The sequence below is a fragment of the Mesocricetus auratus genome, unplaced genomic scaffold (genome assembly GCF_017639785.1).
Source record: "Mesocricetus auratus isolate SY011 unplaced genomic scaffold, BCM_Maur_2.0 Super-Scaffold_100676, whole genome shotgun sequence".
NCBI lineage: Eukaryota > Metazoa > Chordata > Mammalia > Rodentia > Cricetidae > Mesocricetus > Mesocricetus auratus.
In genome coordinates, this window is record NW_024429266.1 from 147,526,420 (window position 1) to 147,546,877 (window position 20,458).

A 20,458-nucleotide genomic window follows, 5' to 3' on the forward strand; every position below is an offset into this window, starting at 1 on the left:
GTTTCTTTTTTCTTTTCTTTTTTTTTTTTTTTTTTTTTTTTTTGGTTTTTCGAGACAGGGTTTCTCTGTGGCTTTGGAGGCTGTCCTGGAACTCGCTCTGTAGACCAGGCTGGCCTCGAACTCACAGAGATCCGCCTGCCTCTGCCTCCCGAGTGCTGGGTTGAGTTGTTTCAATGTGATAGATTCATTCTACTGGCAGCTAATGCCAGTATTCCCAGCCCCTTACAAACTAAAGCTGGAGGCTTCCTACAAGGTCAAGGTTAAGGCCAACCTCACATAGAGAGTGAGACACTGTCTCACAGGAAAAGAAGGCAGGCAAGCAGGCAGATAGGCCAGCATGAGGCAGGGAGACTGGCTCGTTGACTAATTCTAAAACCGAGGAGGACTCAGTTCCCTTTGTGTCCTGTTCTGAGCTCCCCCTGAGTGGTGGGCCTGGGAATATAAATCATCTAAGGTCTTCGTATGTGTCCACACAGTGTGGAGTCCTTTGCAGAGATGGGAGGAACCCTGGGATAGAGAGTGCTGAGCAGTGTGTCCACTAGGAGATGTAGGAACTGTGAGGAAGGCAAGGCCAGGCCACTGAGGGAGAGCGTGAGCCCATTCCTCACTTCCAAACAAGCCAGCGAGGGATGTGACGCAAACCCCACCTAGACTTAACGAGGAGGCTGGAGCAGGAAGCTGCTTTAGGCAGCAGAGGGGCCAGGCTCTTTCCAGAACACCTCAAGAACCCTGAGCCGGCCAGCAAGGCCTAGCATGCACTAGGGGGACATCCCAGGTTCTCAGCACCCAGCAAAGCAGAAGAGCCAAGGCTGTGATACACTGACTGAGGGAGAAAGATGAGAGCCTTTCACTGGGGTGGGGTGGGGTGAGGTGGGGTGGGGTGCGGTGGGGTGAGGCGGGGTGGGGCTTCAATGTCCTATGAGAGTGTGGGACTGAGAGCACCAGGGAAATGTGAATAATTCTTTTCTCTCAACACGTGAAAGAGGAGGAAATCACAATATATGCGATCGTCCCAAGCAGAACAGAGAGTCTGATTATTGTCACGGGAATGTGAGGAAGATCCATTTTGTATGCAGGAAGAACTGGGGCTGCTCACCCTAGGCTGGATCCATGTAAGCAAATCTGACCTCCCCGAGGGCGGGCGTCCTCTTCCCCATCTCTTAGAAGCACACTGGCCAAGTCTTTCTCTTAGCAGAGTCAAGCCATTCCATCTCTTTTGTCCCTGAGCACACATGACTGCTTGTGTCCCAACGTTGAGGGCTTTAAAACATTTTTAATCTTCATCTGTTATTAAAAGCAATTCTTCAGCATTCCTGTTCCCACTGAGGTTAGGGTAAAGGATAGCTGTCATAGGACAGGTACGGACATGTGCCTAAAAGCTGTGTACATGAAGCACTTAAATAAACCAAGAGAGTTCATTCCGATGATTGCACTTTTTCCTTCAGGGGGCAGCACTTGGCTTTGTGCACACCCAAGAGCTCCTCCATCATCTCTTCAAGTGTTTGTACACAACGTGCACCCTTCGAGGACCTTCACGGAAATGCCGTTCCTTCCTGAGAGTACTTCTGGGTGTTTCTGTTGTTTCAAGACCTGAAACTCACAGAACAAGCTGCTGTCTGGGGTGTGACAGCTGTAGCCACAGTCAGGTGTTTTATTTGCATTTGGAGAGATCACAGACACCTGAACTCGGATCTCGGCATGTGCTGACCTGGGAGGCAGGCTCCTGTGCCTTCGTCCTTTTCTGTTCACTTGTATAGATCACTACTGTTTGCGTGTTCCTGGGGACACAAATGGGAGATCACACAGAAAGTGAGCACTTGTTCACATCAGGCAGCATGCCTTATATTCTTCAGGAGGTAAATACAGAGCAAGAGGGTTCAGAGGAAGAGGGCTCACACCTGAGGTGACTTATGGTGGTTGGAAAGAGGGACCCCAGGGGAATCTCATGGGGGAGGGGTCAGCATTGGCCAGGTGCACTGCGCTCCTGTAGTGAGCCTTCCTCCTGGCTGGGATTTGTGGTTGGGACCAGAAAAGGATGGCTAGATGTGTCCACATGGCCCATCAGAGCCTCGGTCTCCATTGTCGGGTGTGTGCAGGAAGAACAGCGGTGCTTTTGAGGGAAGGGAGGGCTCTTCAGGTTGTTTGTGCAGAACAATAAAGTGACTGGAGCGGACCCCAGAAGCTAAAATGAGGGGCTTGCAAGGCTGGCTGAGGTGGGGTTAGGGAAGGTTTGGGAGCTGCTAACAATGATGATGAGAGGCTGCGTGTGTGGGAATGTGGGATTTCAGAGACTCAGGGAATGAGGACTAGAGGTTGAGAGTCTGTGACAGGGCAGGCTTGCAGTTGGGCTCATGGGGATGGCAGTGATCCTCCCATGAGCATGAGCAGGGCGTCTAGAGGAGCACTGACTTTGGAAGGGCGTTCAGTGCTGGCATGTGGAGTTTAAGGCACTTGTGAGACATGAGGTCTATGGGGCCATTGGTGGCAGTTGGAAGGAGGGGAAGCCACGTGGAGGCAGAAGGGGGACAGGGAGACCTTGCATCCCCTTTGTGATGGTATTGTGAAAGAAGGCATCATGGGAGGAATCCCAATGACTTTGCATTTTTATCATGTTCTCTTTCATAATTTGACTTCTTAAACTAACAACATATGGTTTTAGGAAATATCCTTTCTGCCCACGAAGACTGTTCCATCCATATAAATACAGCACACTTCTCTTCTCCATACATAGTGATATAGAAGAAATTAAGGTCATGATTGCAGGCAGGACATAGGGATGATGATTGGATTGCCTAACCACAACAGAGGCAAGAAAGATTATATCTGGATATCCTCTAGGGCACCTTTTGGTGCTGCCAAATTGTGGTGGTTTGAAAGAAAATGGCCCCCAAAGGGAGTGACACTTTAGGAGGTGTGGCTTTGTTGGGGTAGGTATGGCCTTGTTAGAGGAAGTGGGTCACTGTGGGGATGAGCTTTGAGATTGCCTATGCTCAGGATACCATCCAATGTTTCAGTTGCCTGAAAGATACAGGACTCTCAACTACTCATACATCACATCTGCCTTCATGCTTGTCATGATGATAATGGACTGAAGCTCTGAAACATTAAGAGAGCCACCCCAATTAAATTTTTTCTTTGTAAGAGTTGCCATGGTCATGGTGTCTCTTCATAGAAAGACACATATTCTGAGATTAAAGTCAATGGGAAACTACCATATTCCATGCAGGATGACAAAGGGCACAAATGCTTCAGGAATGAAGGTATGTGTCACTCCTCCAGGAAAACAGCCAAGACCTACTGAGGGCTTGCTGAGGGTGGAGAGAATACAGAGTGGGCAGCAGAAGAAGGTAGTTATAAATACCAACTTGGGCCACTGACCAGTTTCAGAAATGCAGATTATAATGGACTTGAGTGTTTCTGCCTTATTTGGTTAAAGTGTGTTTGTACAGATATTTGTGTTTTCTTTCCTCATTTTTATGTTGTTATTCAGTACCAATTAAAAGCATATCAGTGGTCTTCTTATTTAACTTGAGATACTGAAAGAATGCCCCTCAAAGGACATGGATCCCTATTCTAAATTTATAATGCATTGCAGTTGTATAAAGTATAGTTATATCACATAAGGCATAATTATGACCTGGTTATTGTTTTCATTTGGAAATTAAGTAGGACATAAGGAGATATGGTTGCCAAGTTTACACAGGGTGGACTTGTGGAGGCTATTCCTGGTTGTCAACTTGACTACATTTAAATGAACTAAAACCCAAGTGGCTGGGTACACCTCCTGTGAGGATGTTGCCTTAACTAAATCTTTTGACATTGGAAGACCCAATTTGAATCCAGATCTTTGAGGTGGAAATATACACCCACAACCCAGATCTTTTGAGGTGGGAAGACATGTTTTTGTCTGGACCACACCTTCTGCTGGCAGTCTATACAAAGGACATGGGAGGTGGAAGTTCCCTATTTGCCTGCTCCATCTTGCTCTCGATAACAAACCCATTCCTTTACAAGTATTAGAACCTATTTCTTCAAGATTCCAGTGTACACTGAAGACCATTAAGCCTTGTGGTTTGAATAACAACTGGATTCTTGAACCTTCTGTTGGAAGACAGGAATTGTTGGACTAACTGGACCACAGTCAGAAAGCTATTCTAATAAATTCATTTAGATAGACAGATGGACATACAGATTCTTTTTTTTTTTACAGAATTTTAAAAAAGATTTTTATTTATTTATTCATTATGTATACAGTGTTCTGGCTGTATGTCTGCCTTCATGTCAGAAAAGGGCACCAGATCTCATTACAGATGGTTGTGAGCCACCTTGTGGTTGCTGGGAATGCTCTTAACCTCTGAGACATTGCTCCAGCCCCATACAGATTCTTTATATAGAACCTGTACTTCTAGAGCACGTAGACTAATATAGTGTGTGTGTGTGTGTGTGTGCACGCGCGCGCGCGCATGCACTTGGGTACTCATTTATGTCCCATACCCAAATAAGTTCAGAATGTCAGCATTAAAATAGGCTCAAAATTGCTCTATTTATGTCTGCTTTAGAACCTAAACCAATTTCATAAATGTTCTTAAAGTTTTATTCCTCACACTTTTCATTTTAAATGAATTTCCAATAGCAAACACAGTTTTTACTCAGGGAGTACTGTCCTATTTATGTTTCTAGTGTAATCAAGCCTACATATTCATACACTGAAAAATATTAGCATAAATTTAATTTATACCTTATGCTACAGTTTGATCATTGGAATGATGTCTTTTCCTATGATTACATGAAAGTAGACCATATTGATCTGTGAGTTTTATTTCTGGTTAGTAAAGTAATAACACAGTCACTTTACTATAAAAAGGGCAAATGGAGAGCATTCTACATGGGGAATTTAGATTTCTGAAAGAATCCTCGGTTAACTTTCACTTACCGTTCCAAAGGAACTTTGAAATCAGCAAAATGAGTCCCAGGCATCTGCTATGTATTGGACATAGTCTTTCCACCTGTGACAAAGGCCTGTGGTTATTCAGATTGCATGTCACCAGTGTCCTCCTTAGGGGTTGAAGGCATATTTATGATGGACACCCAAGCCCACATGGCACGTCCTTTCTCTCTGCTCTGTCTTTTGCTGCTCAATCTATACACCTCCTAATAACCACCTCTACTTCCTTCTTCCTGTTTCCATATCTTGAAATAGATACAAGGCAGGGTCTCTACCAATAAGCAATACCCCAAACTAGGGGTGGACAGAACTTCTGTGTCCCTGATTAAAAATCATCCTGGCTTCAAATACTAAGGTGACATAGTGGACAAGAGTTCAGAAGGGGGACCATGTCAGAGGAAGAAAGGGTCTAAAAGTAGGGGAGGGGGTAACTGGGATGCAAGCAAGCAAGTAGTATTTCAAACGTGTGGAATCTGAATTTAAGTATATACAATACCCACACACATACATACAAATACATGACACGAATGCATAAGGTCAATCAATCAGGGAAAGGAAATGGTGGGAGGTGCAAAGGACAGAGATGAGTGAACTCGATCAAAGTGTAATGATACCGGTCATGAAAATACAAGGAAACTTGTGCTTTCTGTGCTAACTGTAAACATGAATGAAAACATTATATAAGAATGAATGCATAGACCCTCGCTGGAAATGCTCAAATTAAGTACTGTCACTACACAGTGGTTTTAATCTTCACCAAACTGCCATAAATTCCATCATTAGAAAGTGCCAGGTTCCTATAGGACTAGGCAACAGGAACTTCAGTCATTCCAGGGGTCAACGTGGAGAGCGAGAGCCGAGCTGCTTTCTCACTGAGTATACCTGAAGCACAGAGAGCGAGAAATGGATGGCAGGGCCAGGCTGGAGTGGCAGAGGAGTCTGGATCAGTAGAAACGAATGTCACAGGTCATGGTAAGGAGTTGACTTTTCATTTAAAGTATTTTAAGGTATTTGGGCTGTCTCCCCGCCTATTTCAACTTTTATGAATGCACTCTATGGTTTCCTGCGTAGAAAATGTTGTGGAGGAAATGAGAGTAGATAATTGAACACGTGTAGGCGTCTCCTGCACTCGTAAGGGACGCCGAAGCCTCGAGGGAAGCTGCCGGACTCCAAGGATATCCAGGAGGTACAAGCGGGACTTAACTGAAGTCTGGGGAGGGGACAGGACAGTCGTATTGTGTCTGCCTGTAGGTACTGCTCACTGGTGAAGCTAAAAGGAAGGACTAACTAAGTCTGGGTAAGCGGCTTTAGTGTTGCGTGTTTGTGGACCTGAAACTAATGACATGCTCAATTCTGGGATGGGAAGAGTCCAGTCTGGCCACGCCTGGCTTTAGCGACTCCTTATTTGTGGAGCTAGAACTCGGACTTTTGAAATATGGGAAAGGGAGCAGACAGGCTCAAGAAGGGGGTCACCAATACCTGTGAGCCAAGTCGCAAAACCATCCAGAGGCAATGACAGCGGATACTCCCTCAAGTGACTCTTCCCGCTTTCAGTATCCTTGAAGTGACAGAACATCTCCAGATGGTACCCTAGGGCTGGGCGTTTTCAACTCAGTCCGGACCCCTCACACCTTCAGCACCAAAATAACGACCCTCTGACTGCTGGTCGCGAGCCCTCCTGGTGCGCGTGCACACTGGCTTGCAGGGAAGCCGTTGAAAGCAGGGGCGGAAGAGCTTCTCTTTCCAACTGTGCCACCTAGCATATCTGCACCACCTGCTTCGAGCTGCAGAGGGCGCTGCGGCAACAAAAGCCTCTTGGGTAGTATGCATATCTTTTAGGTTCTTTCCTGTTTCCCAGACTCTTTGTCAATGGAAGTGCAGACTGGTACTATCCTGGTCCATGTCTAAAATCCATATATGAGTGAGTACATACCATGTTTGTCTTTCTGTGACTGGATTACCTCACTCAGGATGGTTTATTCTAGTGCCATCCATTTACCTGCAAATTTCAAGATTCCATTGATTGTTTTCTGCTGAGTAATACTCCATTGTGTAAATGTACCACATTTTCTCTGTCCACTCTTCAGTTGAGGGGCATCTAGGTTGCTTCCAGGTTCTGGCTATTACAAATAATGCTGCTATGAACATAGTGGAGAGGATGCCCTTGTTGGATGAATTTGCCTCTTTTGGATATATGCCTAAGAGTTGAATTGCTGAGTCTTGTGGTAGATTGATTCCCATTTTCCTGAGGAATCTCCATACTGATTTCCAAAGTGGCTGTACTAGTTGGCACTCCCTCCAGCAGTGGAGTAGTGTTCCCCTCTCTCCACATCCTCTCCAGCATAAATTGTCTTTGGTGTTTTTGATTATAGCCATTCTGACAGGAATAAGATGGAATCTCAAAGTTGTTTTGATTTGCATTTCCCTGAGGGCTAAGGATGTTGAGTACTTTCTTAAGTGTCTCTCAGCCATTTTAGACTCCTCTATTGAGAATTCTCTATTTAGTTCTGTACCCCACCTTTTAATTGTATCCTTTGGTGTTTTAGAGACTTGCTTCTTGAGTTCTTTGTAAATTTTGGAGATTAGCCCTCTGTCAGATGTGGGGTTAGTGAATATCTTTTCCCATTCTGTGGACTGCCTTTTAGTCTTGTTGACAGTGTCCTTTGCCTTACAGAAGCTTTTTAGTTTCAGGAGGTCCCATTTGTTAATTGTTGATCTCAGTGTCTGTGCCACTGGTGTTATATTCAGGAAGTGGTCTCCTGTACCAACTCGTTGATGAGTATCTCCCATTTTCTCTTCTAAGAGTTTCAGTGTGGTTGGATTTATGTTGAGATCTTTGATCCATTTGGACTTAAGTTTTGTACAAGGCGATAAACATGGATCTATCTGCAGTCTTCTGCATACCAATATCCAGTTATGCCAGCAGCATTTGTTGAAGATGCTTTCTTTTTTCCATTGTATAGTTTTAGCTTCTTTGTCAAAAATCAAGTGTTCATAGGTGTGTGGGTTAAAAATCACGGTTTTCAATTCGGTTCCATTGGTCTACTTGTCTATTTTTGTGTCAGTACCAAGCTGTTTTCAGGACTATAGCTCTATAATAGAGCTTGAAGTCAGGTATGGTGATGCCTCCTGAAGTTCCTTTATTGTATAGGGTTGTTTTGGCTATCATGGGCCTTTTGTTTTTCCATATAAAGTTGATTATTGTTCTTTCAAGGTCTGTGAAGAATTGTGCCGGAATTTTGATAGGGATTGCATTGAATCTGTAGACTGCTTTTGGCAAGATAGCCATTTTTATTATGTTGATCCTACCAATCCAAGAGCATGGGAGATCTTTCCATTTTCTGGTATCCTCTTTTATTTCTTTCTTTAAAGACTCAAAGTTCTTGATATATAGGCCTTTCACTTCCTTGGTTAACATTATCCCCAGATATTTGATGCTGTTTATGGCTATTGTAAAGGGTGATGTTTCTCTGATTTCTTTCTTAGCCACTTTATTATCTGTATATAATAGGGCCGCTGATTTTTTTGAGTTAGCCTTGTATCCTGCCGCTTTGGTGTTTATCAGCTCTAGGAGTTCCCTTGTGGAATTTATTGGGTCACTTATGTAAACTACCATATCATCTGCAAATAGTGAAAGCTTGACTTCTTCTTTTCCTATTTGTATTCCCTTGATCTCCTTTTGTTGTTTTATTGCTGTAGCTAGAGCTTCAAGTACAATATTGAAGAGATATGGAGAGAGTGGACAGCCTTATCTTGTTCTTGATTTTAGAGGAATTGCATTGAGTTTCTCTCCATTTAGTTTGATGTTAGCTGTTGATTTACTGTATATTGCTTTTATTATGTTCAGGTATGTTCCTGTTATCCCTGATCTCTCTAGGACCTTTATCATGAAGGGGTGCTGGATTTTGTCAAAGGCTTTTTCAGAATCTAGTGAGATGATCATGTGTTTTTTCTTTTGCAGTTTGTTTATATGGTGGATTACATTGATAGATTTTCTAATGTAGAACCATCCCTGCATTCCTGGGATGAAGCCTACTTGATCATGGTGGATGATTTTTCTGATGTATTCTTGAATCCGGTTTGCTAGTATTTTATTGAGTATTTTTGCATCGATGCTCATGAGGGAAATTGGTCTATAGTTCTCTTTCTTAGTTGTGTCTTTGTGTGGCTTGGGTATCAAGGCAATTGTAGCCTCGTAAAAAGAGTTTGGCAGTGAGCCTCATGCTTCTACAGTGTGGAATACTTTGGTGAGTATTGGAATTAGCTCTTCTTTGAATTTCTGGTAGAATTCTACACTGAAGCCATCTGGGCCTGGGCTTTTTTTTTTTTTTTTTTTTGGTTGGGAGACTTTTGATGACTGCTTCTATTTCATTAAGGGTTATAGATCTGTTTAGATTGTTTATCTGTTCTTGATTTAGTTTTGGCAAATGATACCTATCCAGGAAATTGTCCATTTCCTTTAAATTTTCGAATTTTGTGGAGTACAGATTTTCAAAGTATGCCCTGATGATTCTCTGGATTTCCTCAGTGTCTGTTGTTATGTCCCCCTTTTCATTTCTGATTTTGTTAATTAGCATGCTCTCTCTCTCTCTCTCTCTCTCTCTCTCTCTCTCTCTCTCTCTCTCTCTCTCTCTCTCTCTGTCTTTTGGTTAGTTTGGACAGAGGTTTGTTTATTGTGTTGGTTTTCTCAAAGAACCAACTCTTTGTTTCATTGATTCTTCTCAATGTTTTCCTGGTTTCTACTTGATTGATTTCAGCCCTCAATTTGATTATTTCCTGGCATCTGCTCCTCCTGGGTGAGTTTGCTTCTTTTTTTTCTAGAACATTCAGCTGTGCTATTAATTCTCTAGTGTGACTTTCTCCAGTTTCTTCATGTGGGCACTTAGTGCTGTGAACTTTCCTCTCAGCACTGCTTTCAGAGTGTCCCATAAGTTTGGGTATGTTGTGTCTTCATTCTCATTGAATTCCAGGAAGTCTTTAATTTCTTTTTTTTATTTCAATTTCCATGAGTTTGTAGGGTTTCTGTGATTTGTGTTATTGTTGAATTCTAATTTTAATGCATGGTGGTCTGATAAGATACAGGGGGTTATTCCATTTTTTTTATCTGTGGAGATTTGCTATGCTTCCTATTATGTGGTCAATTTTAGACAAGGTTCCATGTGGTGCTGAGAAGATATATCCCTTTGTGTTTGGGTGGAATGTTCTATTAATGTCTGTTAAACCCAGTTGGGTCATAACTTCTATTAGTTCTTTTATTTCTTTGTTAAGTTTCTGTCTGGAGATCCTATATAGCGGTGAGAGTGGAGTGTTGAAGTCTCCTACTATTAGTGTGTGAGATTTTATGTGTGATTTGAGCTTTAGTAATGTTACTTTCACGAATGTAGGTGCCTTTGTATTTGGGGTGTAGATGTTCAAAATTGAGACTTCTTCTTGGTGGACTTTTCCTTTGATGAATATGAAATGTCCTTCTTCATCTCTTTTGATTGATTTTAATTTGAAGTCTAGTTTGTTAGATATTAGGATTGCTACACCTGCTTGTTTCTTGGGTCTGTTTGATTGGAAAATCTTTTCCCATTCCCAACCCTTTACTCTGAGGTAACATCTGTGTTTGATGTTGAGATGTGTTTCTTGTATGCAGCAGAAGGTTGGGTTCTGTCTTTGTATCCATTCTGCTAGTCTGTGTCTTTTTATAGGCAAGTTGAGACTGTTGACATTGAGGGATATTAATGACCATTGATTGATGATTCTTGTTTGTGCTTGATTTATTGGTAGTGGAGTTATTTTGTGTAGGTTCTCCTCCCTTTTTCTTTTGGTGTTTGGTAAAGTAGGATTATCTATTGTCTGTGTCTTTGTGAGTGTAGTTATCTTCATTGAGTCTAGGTTTTCCTTCTAGCACTTTCTGTAGAGCTGGATTCATGGATACGTATTGTTTAAATCTGGCTATGTCATGGAATATTTTGTTTTCTCCATCTATGGTAATTGAAAGGTTTGCTGGATATAGTAGTCTGGGCTGGCATCCTTGTTCCCTTAGCGTTTATAGGACATCTGTCCAGGATCTTCTGGCTTTCATCGTTTCCATTGAGAAGTCAGGTATAATTTGGATAGGTCTGCCTTTATATGTTACTTGGCATTTTTCTTTAGCTGCTCTTAATATTTTCTCTTTATTCTGTAGGTTTGATGTTTTGATTATTATATGGTGAGGTGACTTCTTTTTCTGGTCCAGCCTATTTGGTGTTCTGTAAGATTCTTGTATTTTCATAGGCATATCCTTCTTTAGGTTAGGGAAGTTTTCTTCTATGATTTTGTTGAATATGTTTTCTGTACCTTTGAGCTGTATTTCTTTGCCTTCTTCTATACCTATTATTCTCAGATTTGGCTTCTTCACGGTGTCCCATATTTCCTGGATATTTTGTGTCAAGGATTTGTTGGTTTTGAGATTTTCTTTGGTTGATGACTGTATATCTTCTAATGAGTCTTCAACACCTGAGATTCTCTCTTCTGTCTCTTGTATTCTATTGGTGACACTTGCATCTGTAGTTCCTGATCATTTACCCAGCTTTTCTATTTCCAGCATCCCCTCGTTCTGTGTTTTCTTTATTGTTTCTATTTCAGCTTTCAATCCTTCAACTGTTTGAGTTGTTTCCTTCATTTGTTTGGTTGTTTTTTCTTGGTACTCTTTAGATTCTTGGAGAGATTTGTTTATTTCTTGAATTTTTCCCCTATTTCATGGATTTTTTGTTTGTTTTTTCTTCTATTTCTTTAAGGGTTTTCCTCATTTCCTCTTTGAGGGTCTCTATTATCATCATAAAATAATTTTTAAAGTCTGTCTCCCCTGCTTCGTCTATGTAGTGCTTTTCAGGTCTTGCTGGCATTGGTTCTCTAGATTCTGGTGGAGTCATGTTGGTCTTTCTATTGCTGAGTGTGCTCTTATTCTGTCTTCTTCCCATCTCTTCTTCCAGTGGGTGCAGGTGGGGTCTTTGTCTCCTCTGGTCTCCTTCCTTCCTGAAGCTGAAGCTGGGGACGCTGACACTGAAGCTGAAGCTGAAGCTGGGTTCGCCGGAGGTTGGGGCCTGGAAGGGCTGATATCTTTCCTGAAGCTGGGATTGCTGGAGGTTGGGGCCTGCCTGGGAGGGCTGAAGTCTTTCCTGTGTGGGCAGGTCTTCTGGATGCCAGGAGCAGCCCCAGGAAGATGGAGGGGATGGGTGTTGGGCGCAGGATGGGGAGTATCCCCCCGGAGACCCAAGCTCACCTGAAACTGGGATTGCTGGAGGTTGGGGCCTGGAAGGCCTCAGAATTATTTTTAAATCAGTGAATGAGTGGGCTGGTTGCTAGTTAAACTTTTGTGTGATAGTTATACATTAGTCAAATTTAAATCTACATGTGTTTATAATAATGAAAATTCTCCCATAATGAAATACAGATCAGTATCAGTATATTGCTAATTGGAAAGGTACAAGTCATATGTGAACAGAAGAAAGTTTACAATTGAAAAGATTGTAAACATGAATTAGGCATGTTCCAAAGTGACATTAACTTATGAAATAGTCCTTTGGAAATCACAGGAAATAGTATGTGACCTCAAAAAGAAATGGTATGGATGTCTAAAGGCACAAAAATATGCAAATGTGACATAAATATATCAGGAATCACAAAACCCAAATGGACCTTTTACTTTAAATTTGAAAGAATGCACAAATTTGAGAACATGCTTATGTTAAATTGACCCAAGAACATGCAGATAGTTTTTGATGGACTGAGATACAAAAATTGATCATAAAATACTTTCAAATGGGTTTGAAGAAAACAAAACAGTAATTCCATATGAGGAAGATGGATTCATCCCAGAGATTCAATTTTAGTATACCCAAGCCGATGAACATAATAATCAAATAAATAAGCCCAAGTTCCCAGTTCAGGCACCGAAACTTTTGATAAAATTCACTGTCCTTTTGTTATGGAGTTTGTGACCACTGGGAAAAGACCATAGGCCCAATCCAACTATAACGAAAGGATTCATTGGTTGGTTGCTAGCAGGATGACAGTCTCTGAACCAAACTTGAGAGTTCTGTGAGAAGGGGGTTGAGAAAAGGGATTTTAAAGGCGAAAACTACAAGAAGATCTTCAATATCCATAAAAACAAACAAACAAACAAACTAACTAACAAACAAAAAAACAGGGTCTTCTCTTGCTGTGCTAAGTGATCAAGGCAACTGAAAACAATCCTTGGGTTTCTGCCTAAGCAAGCCACAGAAGCCAAAAAAGAATTTAGCCATATCATAACAGGTAGATGGTCAAGGCTGTACACTTCTGGGTGGGGGTTCACTGAGAACTTATCTTCCAGGGGCTGGAGTCAGAGACAAATGGCTAGTGGGGACTAAGATGGATGTCTGGATTAAATTGGAGTTTCTTTAGCCATGACACCTTCATGATACAGGCCTGGGAGATGTGAGGAAAAGAAGCAAGATATCTCAAGATAGAAACAGCTTTGTAAGGCAAACCAATAACCAATGTTACACCAAATGGGAGAAAATCAAACCATTATTACTAAAATCTAGAATAAAATAAGGATGCTCACTTTCTCCACTCTCATCCAATATTCTGCCCAAAGTGTTAGCTGTGGCAATAAGACAAATGAAGGAAATAAAAGGGATACAAATAAGAAAGGCAGAAATCAAAGTGTCTTTACTTGCACAGTATACGATTCTATGAGTGACATTGAAAGACTCTACCAGAAAACTCCCAAGAATGATCAACACCTTCAGTACTGACACACAAAACTGACATAGAAATTAGATACAGGGAGTTCAAACTAGAATTTAGTGCTTGAACTTTGGGTACAACGTACTTATTGAAGCTGGTGGTAGAAGTTGAGGACCAGGGCAGGCTACACAGCATTTGCTTAAGCAGAACCAAGCAGAGGGACTGGATGCTTACATGTGTAAACATCAAATTTCCATGAAAAAGACCCATCTATATGTTGTATTTAGATTGGGAATGCTTGCACAACTCCATGTGTTTCAGGGTTCGTTCTCAGCTAAGCTCTATTACAAGGTTATGGACCCTTTAAAAATGTGCCTGGCCTTTGGGTCACCGGAAGCATGCCCTTGAAGGGACCAAGCCTATTCTTTATCGTTCTGTCTTTAGACAGGCAAGATTTCTTGCTACTGACCCTGTAGCTAAGGATGTCTCTTACCTTCTGGGTCTCCTGCCTCCACCTACCAAACCCAGAGATTATGGGCCCAAAGTACCACACAGGTGATGAGACGCTGGAGAGGCAAGGGCTTGTGTGTGCAAAGCAAGCACCCTGCCACTTGAACTCACTCCCTCTCTCTTGTTTGCTCAGACCATGAAGAAGCTAACGGCTCCACTCAGTGTTCCTGAGTGATACCCTCTCTCACCACAGGACAAAAATCCACAGGATCAAGTCACTGTGGGCTGAAGCCTCCAGCACTGTGAGACAAAGTAGACCGTTTCTCTTTATACTCTAGTGATCTCAGGAGTTTTCATTAAAGAAAGCTGACTACCATGCCACATCCAGCTCATTGTAACTCCCACTCTTTCTGAGGGAGCTGTTGATTCTCTTGATACCCACAAGAATAAAGAGAGAATAGAGACTGGTCTGCCTTACAGAACTTTGTAGGAAGGAGGAAGTGGATACACATGCCTTTAATGCCAGCATTCAAAATGCAAAAGCCAGTTGATCTATCTCTGTGGGTCTGAGTCCAGCTTGGTCTGCAAAGATACTTTGTGTTTTTAGACTCAGGTATCTGTAATAGGAAACTGACCTAAAACAAACAAAACACTCTTAAAATTTTCCAATACATTAGGCCCTGTCTTTATACCGCCAAATCTTCCATAAACAAACACATATTTCATAATAAGTCCTGTAAACTTTGTTGGCAAGATGATCAGGGGTCTATCCATGCAATAATTATCTGTAGAAATCCTTCCACAAGCATGCGAAGAATGCAAAATCAAGACATGTCCGTGGAACAATTTGTACAGATAAGAAGAAATGTGAAGACCGGGCTGGTGAAACCCACAGAAACCGCTGACCTGAACAAGGGGGAACTCATGTACCCCAGACTGATGGTTGAGAGGTCGGCATGGGACTAATCCTGACCCCCCTAAATTTGGGTGTCAGCAAGGAGGCCTCAGCAATCTATGGGGCCTTGGGCAGTAGATCAGTATTTATCCCTGGCATCCAAATGGACTTTGGGAGCCCATTCCACATCGAGGGATGCTCTCTCAGCCTGGACACATGGGGGAGGGCCTAGGCCCTGCCTCACATGATATGACAGACTTTGGATATCCCCCATGGAGGTCCTCACCCTCCTTGGGGAGCAGAGTCGGGATTTGGTGGGGGGTTTAGGGGTAGTGGGGGGCGGGGGAGAAGGGTGAGGGATCTTGGATTGACATGTGAAGCAAGCTTGTTTCTAATTTAAATAAAATATTTTTAAAAGAGGAAGAAGAAATATGGCGTGGACAGCATGAAGACAATTGCTGCTTGACAAATTTCCAGCATTTCTACACTGTGGATCACAATTTTTCCACTGTGTTTTATAGGAGTTCCTGTTGCAAAATATTTGTACACTGTGTGAAGATGTGTCGATGTGATTGGTTTAAAAAAAAGGCTGAATGGCCAATAGCTAGGCAGAAAAGATAGGCGGGCCTCCCTTGCAGAGAGAGAGGAAGATGAAGAAAGGATCAAATCACACAGGAGATGTCAGGAGACACAGAGCAAAGCAATCAGAATATGCAGGAGAAGTGGTAACAGCCAAAAGCCACGTGGCAGAATGTAGATTAATATAAATGGGTTAATTTAAGCTATAGAACTAGTTAGGAATAAGCCTAAGCCATAGGTTGTGCTTTCATGATTAATCAGAAGTCTCCATGTCATTATTTTGGAGCTGGAAGGACACAGAAAGACTCATATGGTATCCAACATGAGGCATGTATTTCCACATAGGACCCGAGAAAGCTTTTTTAAAAGTTCCGAACACACAAACATGAAGCCAGACTGCAGCTATCCCTGCAGTCTCTCAGGTACTCCACAGCATAGAGAACATGGCTTCCTGCTGCCACCTGCAGGCTTGAGCCAGCCATCACCATGTGAAGAGCCACGGTGGGTTTAACGTTTGGCTCATGTGGTTAAAAACACAACAGACACTTAATAAGCCAGGTTCAATCCAAGCAAAACTCTGAACTGATTGCAGTATTTTTAAGGTGCTTAGGTGCTGAAGAAAGAAAGGAAAATGGGTATAGACCGTTATGAAAAAAAAAGTTTAAAAATAGTCAAGTGAAATCTTTAAAGAAAAAGCTTTAAAAATAAAGCCATGTAAGGATGCAAAGTATTATAACACAGGGAGTTTGGACCTTATATGGTTCTTTGTTAATGTTAAATTGTAAATGTTAGTAAACAGCGAATGGCAGCTACTGAGAGACAGTGGATTATAAAAGGGACCGTGGAATTAAACCAGCCTATACACTTAGTTGCATTGGGAGAGAGGTTGTGCTTTTGTTTCCATAGGAAATGAAAAGCTGTGAATTCCTTTAAAATTAATAGAGGCCAGATTTGATTGGGAGAGATTTCCTCAAAGTCTTAGCTACAGACATAAAGAAATAAAATAAGAAAATCTACAAGACAGGTGATGTTTATGCTGATCCTTCAACTATGGGAACAGCTCTGAGACTGGGTGAGACATGATAAGTCTTGTTGGCTACAGAGTCCTCATGACTTCCTATTACATACCATCCATCCTATCATGGATACAGGTTTGGATATGCAGTCCAAACAGGCTTTAGAAATTTACATAAACCTTTTACCTGCTCAAACAGAAAACAGAAAATCATCTTTAGCTGACTTGTGCACACCACATATTCCATATATAACTTACCTTTAAAAGTTTGTGTTTTCAGAAAAAAGGACCAGATACCAATGAAAACAAGTAGCCCAGATGATTCAGCCTCTCGGAAAGCCTCTATTGCAGTTTCCTCAAAATTCTGCATCTAGAACAACTTCAAAGTCACTAGCTAAGATGATCCAGCCTCAGAGACTACTCTAACTAGGACTTCAGAAAAGCCCTGAACAGACACTGGACAACAAAAGTTACAGCAGTTTTCCGAGGACTTCTCAGGGTCTTCTAAAGATGCTATCACCCCCAGACAACAGGAAGCAGTCTAGAAAACACAATGCCCACATTCCCAAGAGGTAGGGTGGATGGTTTTTGGTCATTCAATGGGTTATGGATATTTGTCATCATTTAAAGGAGTTGGTTATGAGTTGTTATTGGCCATCGTCAGAGAAAAGATAAACAAAGAAGACTAAATTTAGACGTCTCCTTCTGAAAGGAAAAAGGGGAGATACAGTATAGAAATGATGGGATAAAATGGTGGATTGTTGAGTCTACTTTTGAGCAATCACTGGTCCCAACTATTTTATATCGATATGGATTTTTGTATATTGATATAAATTTAAGGTTATTTTTGTTATGCTATGTATGTTTCTATTCTTGTTTAAGGTATTGTACCTATACCGTTTATTTAAAATATATAAAGTTCTAGTCCTTGAAAGCTACTCAGGATAATACAGGTTAGTAGTTAGTCATGCATAACAATCGAACTTATAGTCATGTTAGGTATGTTTTCAAGGTCAAACAGAGTTTAAATAGACAGTCTTTAAACACTTCAGAGACCTGCAGAATATGACATTTAAAATGTTTTAATAACATAAAGCTTTTCATGACAGTGAGACACATGTGCTCCTGGCGTCACCATTTACTTCTAGAAGGATTATGGGCACCAAAGAACTTCCATATGGAGTTTGCTTTTATCATGGCAAAGTTAGCCATTGGGCAAGAAACTGCCGTTGCCTCAACTTCTGACAGTATGCTGTCCAAACTGTACAAACAGGACACAAAAGAAGGAAACTGCTGAACTTTGCCAAGACAAGGTAGGACAGTCCTTCAAAATTCCTGCTTCAAGAAAAGTCTGTCAGATATTCTAAATCTGTAGTCGGAAGATAGATGCCCCAACATTGCACAGGAATCTTGGGTGACTGTCCGGGAAGCCAGCTGTTTCTGTCTTCTGTCTTTGCTATAGTTTTGAAGCTGCTTGCTCTGTACTTGTTTACTCAGGTAATATTATATCCTTCTTGAGTCTTCAATTTGGTTGAAGACTAGGTAGGTTTAGTTACAGTTTTCCTTGTTACCAAATTAAAAAAACTAACAAAAAGAGGTGTAAAAGTATATAAGCTTGAGAGACATAAAAACTTAAGTTGTATATCTAAGAAAATGTTTTAAGGTCTAAAAAGATATTTTTAGGATGGGAACACCAAGTTGTGATAAAAAAGGCATAAGTATAAAACTTTAGATTTATAAAGACAGGATAGATAATAAAATAATGTCTCCAAATTTTCCTAATACAAATGGACTGGGCATTGTAAATGTAATTCTTACTTAATAATTGTCCCTATTGTATACACCTTCACTGTATCAGAGTTAAAACATTTCCTTTTTATTTAGACAAAAGGGGTATGTTATGAACTAGTTGTACACTGTGTGAAGATGTGTTGCTGTATGTAATTGGTGTAATAAAAACCTGAATGGCCAATAGATAGTCAGGAAAGATAGATGGGCTTTCCAGACAGAGAGAAAGGAAGAGAGGAAGAAAGGATCGAAGCTTGCAGGACACTCAGAGCAAGCAGGGTGTGCAGGGGGTGGAGGTAATAGCCACCAGCCACAGGGCAGAATGTAGATTAACATAAATGGGCTAACTTAAGTTAAGTTAGGAACAAGCCTAAGCTAAAGGCCACACTTCATAATTAATCAGAAGTCTTCATGTCATTATTTAGGAGCTGGTGGGACAGAGAAAGACTCATTACAAATTCCCTTGTGCCTCTTCCTTTGGAAAATTTTGTGTGGACTTTGAAGGAGGAAAATGTATGAAATGGCAACCGTTTTAAACAAAATAATTCTTTGGAAAAAATACCTGCCACCATGGAACCATATAGTGTGTTGACTCTTCACACAAGAATCCCCACTGTGCCCTCCTGATTACACCAAGAACAGGAAAGTTAGGGATTTACTAACTGAGCACATCTGACTCCAAGTATGAAACCCATGCAATGCAGATCCAGAGCCTGAGGCCACTAAGGACAAGAGCTCAGTTAATAAGTGTAGAGGAGTCAGAATGATATGATATGAAGGAAAAAGAATGAAGCATCTTTCCTTTGGGGAGCCTGTGAGGGGAACAGACCCATATAGCTGTACCCCATTACCATTTGGAGGTGCGCACTGCTATGGATGTGATGCGTGTGTGTGCACAGCATGCAGGTGTGGACGTCAGAGGACAAACTTGGGCGCTGGTTTTCGGGCACAGTCCACATTTTAAGACACAGTCTCTTGGTGGCCTGGAACTTTGCCACACGAGCAAGTCTTAGTGTGGTGTCTGGCTTTTCCGTGGATTTCAGAGATCCAAACTGATGTCTCCAGGCTCCTGAGGTTGAGCGCTTTGCTGACTGAGCCTTCTTCTCAGCTTCCTATCACCTTCTGGGCTTCCCCAGAGTCCTGCCTTTCTCACAGTCTTCCCTCCGAGATCTCCTACAGATCCCAGGACTGGAGATCAAGGACCTCCCCAGGTTGTTCATATGCGCCCTTCATCACATCTCTAAACCGGTCACCTGAACTGAGTCAAGTCCCTCAGTATTTCCTCTCCATGCTCTGAGAGCCTTCTGCGCATGTGCTCTGCCACCTCCTGCCTGGGCCCTCTGCATCTGTCTGGACAACAGCAGAACTTCTGCATTGTCTGGTTGGGAAACCATCTTTGCTATCAGAACTTCAGTTTGCCCCCTGGGGCAGTGCCAGGCAAGAGGGATGGGTGCAGCACCACCTTAGCCTGTGTAGCTGGGAGAGCCAGCGTCCTGTGACTGTTTCCTCTATGGAATGGGGGCCGCTAGAGAAGACCCTCTTGTGGCTAATGTGGGAATTGCAGCCATTGCATAGCACCCAGCCTGGAGTACATCACGTGACTCCCCACGTGGGCGGTGGAGGCAGAAGGATCAGGGAGTAAACTGGCGCCAGCGCCTGCCTGTGTGTCTGTTCCCCTTCTGTTTCTGCTGGAGATGCACTTTTGGCCACTGTGAAGCCTATAGTGTAGCCAAGACAGCCCCCCCCTCAGCTTACATGTGGTACAGGTGCAGGAAGGGGGCGGGGAGAGGAGAAGGTTGACTGTACTGCATTCCTTCTAACCCCTAGTGAAGCAGCAGCTTCCCGATTTTATCTCATTTTTTGTATCTTCCCCCACTGCCCAGATGTGTGTTGACCTGCCTGCCTGTGACTCCAGGATTCTGGAATCTGAGGCAAGAAGATGATTTGTGCTCAGAAATTCAGACTTACTCTAGGCAGTGCAGGATGAAATTTCAAATACCAAATAAAATAACAGTTAAAATAGCTTGGAAAAAGTACCGGAAGTGGTAAGTCAGAATGAGAGAGAAGTTGCAGCAGGTAGGAAATG

General features: G+C 42.2%; 2 long non-coding RNA genes across 2 annotated transcripts; one reads left to right on the forward strand and one right to left on the reverse strand.

The window, feature by feature from the left end:
- Nucleotides 1-1,253: 1,253 nt before the first annotated feature.
- LOC121137242 lies at nucleotides 1,254-6,617 on the reverse strand. Its single transcript, XR_005874484.1, has 3 exons — nucleotides 6,425-6,617; nucleotides 4,934-5,006; nucleotides 1,254-1,778 (listed from the first exon to the last, which is right to left on the reverse strand). It is a non-coding gene; the product is annotated as an uncharacterized LOC121137242 (long non-coding RNA).
- Nucleotides 6,606-20,380, forward strand: LOC121137243. Its single transcript, XR_005874485.1, has 3 exons — nucleotides 6,606-6,764; nucleotides 16,865-17,156; nucleotides 18,798-20,380. It is a non-coding gene; the product is annotated as an uncharacterized LOC121137243 (long non-coding RNA).
- The last annotated feature ends 78 nt before the right edge of the window (nucleotides 20,381-20,458 follow it).